Raw genomic sequence first — 4,302 nt, forward strand, 5'->3', positions numbered from 1 at the left:
ATGGCTTTTTCTTTGCAACTCTGACCTAGAAGGCCAGCATCCCGGAGTCGCCTCTTCACTCGGGACTGGTGTTTTGCGGGTACTAGTTAATGAAACTGCTAGTTGGGGACTTGTGAGGCAACTGTTTCTCAAACTAGACACACTAATGTAATTGTCCCCTTGCTCAGTTGTGCACCGGGGATGTGACAAATGTAGAACACAACTATCTTGTGCCTTTTGCATGTTCAGTGTGCAGTGGAGACCATGGCAGTTTGTCATAGCACACATGTACAAATATATACAGTATATATTTACACTATAAATAGAAATGCAAAGGGGGGAAATAAAAATGTATTTCTTTCTCAAAACATTGTATTTTCATCCATATTTCAGGATGAACAGTAACAGACAAAACAAATACAGTAGAAGATAATCAAATAGGCTTTTTACTATTAAGAAAAAAAACTATTAGGGTGCATCTTGTCTCTTATTTGTGTCTGGCCACAGCACCGCATCAACATCACAAGCAATGTTCTCTCTGGCTAAACAGCGGGGGAAGTAGCGTCTGGAGTGGCTTATCCAACCCTGGCATGACCCCTCTATGTCACCACAGGCCTCCTCCATCGCCTGGGAAAGTGGTATGCATTGGTTGGGTTGGCGATCATATACTTTCTAATGCCACGCCAAAAATAACTATCCTACTGGGTTTAGAAATGGAGAATATAGTAGCAGGTTGAGCATCAAAACTTGCAGATGGCCAATGAACCATTTGCAGACCAGAGCAGCCCGGTGAAAACATACGTTGTCCCAGATGACAACAAACCTGGACTGCTCTGGCCCATTCCGCTGGTCATTGGGAATGATATAATGCAGGGTAACAAGGAAGGTGATAATGTGGGCAGTATTGTAAGGACCAAGAGTGTCATGATGATGAAGAACACCGTTCTGACTAATGGCTGCACACATTGTGATGTTGCCACCACGCTGTCCAGGGACATTGACAATGGCGCGTTGTCCTATGAGGTTTCTTCCCCTGCGTCTAGTTTTGGCTAGGTTAAAGCCGACATCAACGTAGACAAAATCATGATGCTCTGCAGCAGCATCTAGTTCCATAACTCTCTGAAACAGACAAGACTATTATTGTATGGCAGTATGAATAGACAGAGAACTCAATATGTAGCACAATAAACTGGAATACAATACCAATGACAGGATAGTATAGCTTACTTGTACGTATTCATAGCGCAGTTGTTTCACTCTGTCAGAATGTCGCTCAAATGGTACTCTGTAGAGCTGCTTCTTACGAATCGAATGGTGTTTCAGGAGACGGCCAAGTGAGGATAAACTCACCCCATTTATGTTACTGAATGTTGTGTTGTCAGAAATAATGTGGTGTTGCAGTTGTCGTAAACGTATGCTGTTGTTTGAAGTGAACATATTCACAATGTGTTGTTCCAACTCTGCTGTGAAATGACGGTTTCTTCCTCCATTGAAGGGTCGTCTAACAATTCTGCTAAAACATGATGTGAATGGTTAGGGTGCAAGATTTTTCAATATGAAATGTTACTGTAGTGTTGCAAGTACAGTACTTTGGTATAGAGGGTAGGTTTACTTACCTGTCCTCATTTCGAAATGTCAGGATGACACTGGACCCTCTACCCAGCCTCCCTGAAACTCAAACCATGGTTGACCTCCCCAGCTCCTGGTTGGTCCTCTCCACCTGTCTGTTAGACTGAGGCCGGTACCCCGATGTGAGGTTGACCGTGGCCCCCAGCTTTTCCATAAAGGCTTTCCAGAACCGCGAGGTGAATTGGAGACCACGGTGGAAACGATGTCCTCCAGGAAGGCCATAGTGCTTGAATAGTGCCTCAGCAACCTGGAGAGAAGTAGGTAGACCAGAGAGGGGTATAAAACGGCAGGATTTACAGAATAGTGGTAAAAACGGCAGGATTTACCAGAATAGTGGTAAAACCATCAGAAAGGGGGAGATTTCCATTACAAAGTCTATGGACAGATGGATTGAGTACATGCTGAACAAGAGTTGACAGTGGGGGGCGTATTGCGCCAAGGTGGGCCACCAGTATTTATTGGAGAGGGATTGGATGGTGTGGGGATTCCTGGGTGTCCAGCAACGAGTGATGTGTGTGCCCAGGTCAACAGCCAATCTCTCACCCCCGTGGGGACGTAGATGGTCTCCAGAGGGCAGGTGGCAGGAGCTGGTTCCCTCTGGGGGATGTCCACATCTCCATCCCAAAACATGGGGCCAATGATATGGGAGGACCGATTGATGGGCAGGAGGACACTCACAGGACCTCCACTGATGTGGAACCACAGGGTGCGGGAAATAAGGTCCTCCGGCATCCTGGTCCCCAGGCGGTGATTCTCATCTTTGACCGGGAGATGGTGGGGTTACAAAGTTGGAGCCACGGAAGGCCGAGGATGAGTTTGTGTACAGGTGCGGTGATGAGGAAGGAAAGGCTTTCCTGGTGCTTGGGTCCCACGGGAGGGTGAGTGGTGCTGTGACGTTCATAATTGTGCCTGATCCCAACGGTCGAATATCCAGGGCTTGGACAGGAAAAGGAGAGAGGGTATGAGGTTTAGTTCAGGGAGGAGGTGAGGGCCAGGCTGATAAAGTTCCACGCGACTTCGGAGTCCACTAGAGCTGAAGAGACAACATTTGAGGGATAGTCATCCAGTGAAATGGGAACCAGAAAGGGTTTGGCGGGAAAACGATGACAATGGAATATTCACGCCTACCCTGGGAGACCGAAGGTCACAGGGCCGCCCCTCTGCTCTAGTGGACCCCAGGTTGGGAGACGAACCGGACACCACTGAATCTGGTGCCTCTTCTGGCCGCAATAGGAACAGAGCCCTAGCTGTCTCCGGCAACATCACGGAGAAGTGTGTGGCCCCTACCGCCATGGGTTCAGACTCTGCCTCAGGAGAGCCAAAGGAGTGAGGTAAGTGGTGAGGTGGACACCGGCACTCCCAAAGAAGGTTATCCAGATGGATGGCCATCGCGATGAGAGCGTCCAAGGATATGTTGTCATCCCGACATGCCAATTCCGTCTGGACCTCTTCGCGCAGTCGAGTGCGGAACGCAAGCTCATTCCATCCACTGGAAGCTGCCACAGTCTGAAAGGTGACGGCGTACTCCACAGTGGTCTGGGCACCCTGCTGGAGTTGGAAAAGTCGCTCTCCTCCCTTTCTGTCCTCTCGAGGATGGGGAAAGACCACCCTGAACAGAGCCATGAACCTTTCATAGGAACCCAGCTCCTCCTCTCTTCCAGATGGCCGTAGCCCACACCAACACCCATCCGGTCAGCAGAGAAATGACCGTGGCAACCTTGGACCTCAGTGGTGAGGGCTCCCTCCTGATAGGCAAAATAGAGGGAGCACTGGAGTAGGAAGCCACGGTATTTAAATGGAGTGCTGTCATACTTCTCTGGAAGGGACAGTCGGGCATCTTTGACCTGGGTGGACGACTGGGTAGACTGGGGGACTGGCTCACTGTGACAACCCATGGTAGGAGGCCCTCCTTCAGAGGTATGGAGAAACTCGCTGGTGGTGTCGAGGCGGTGAAGAACACGCAGGACTTACTTCCTGGTCATAACCAGTAGAGCCAGCTGGTCGTGGTGTTGGTGGAATATATTACCCTGTTCCTTGACCATCTGGAAGATGGCGTAATCTGTAACATATACACAGCGAGACAGGAGCAGAAGGTGAGTTTAATCATTTAAAAAAACATGACGAAAATGCAAAACAGGAGATTTGTACTGAACGCCACCAAAACCAATACTGCCTGATGACTGAGGCTACAGAGGGCTATATGAAGTGAGAGTAATCAGGGTGGTGATGAAGTCCAGGTGTGCTTAACGATGGGGAGCAGGTGTGCGCAATATGGGTTGCCAGGACCGGTGGTTAGGAGACTGCCGATGTCGAGCAGGGAGCAGGAGTAGGCATGACATCTGCCTCCCTGAAAAGTAGGTTTCAGTCAAGTGTAAACTTGAAACAAGCATTATAAAGTCATAACTACAAAACCACAGGCTTTTATATGTGGATGTCTAAAGTCAATAAAAAGGAGCAGGCTTGTTTTGTGTTAAGTCGGTACACCAGATTCTTAAATCATACAGCGAATACACTGAGAATACAAAACATGCTGCTCTTTCCATGATATAGACTGACCAGGTGAAAGCTATGATCCCTTATTGATGTCACTTGTTAAATCCACTTCAATCAGTGTAGATGAAGGGGAGGAGACAGATTAAGGAAGGATTTGTAAGCCTTGAGACAATTGAGACATGGATTGTGTATGTGCCATTC

At 48.3% G+C, this 4,302-nt stretch overlaps 1 long non-coding RNA gene across 1 annotated transcript; it reads right to left on the minus strand.

Moving 5' to 3' along the window:
* Positions 1-256: 256 nt before the first annotated feature.
* On the minus strand, positions 257-4,003 carry LOC116375738 (uncharacterized). The gene is made up of 3 exons (XR_004211119.1): positions 1,596-4,003; positions 1,207-1,489; positions 257-1,098 (listed from the first exon to the last, which is right to left on the minus strand). It is a non-coding gene; the product is annotated as an uncharacterized LOC116375738 (long non-coding RNA).
* Between the last annotated feature and the right edge of the window lie 299 nt (positions 4,004-4,302).

This window comes from Oncorhynchus kisutch, linkage group LG10 (genome assembly GCF_002021735.2).
Source record: "Oncorhynchus kisutch isolate 150728-3 linkage group LG10, Okis_V2, whole genome shotgun sequence".
NCBI classification, from domain to species: domain Eukaryota; kingdom Metazoa; phylum Chordata; class Actinopteri; order Salmoniformes; family Salmonidae; genus Oncorhynchus; species Oncorhynchus kisutch.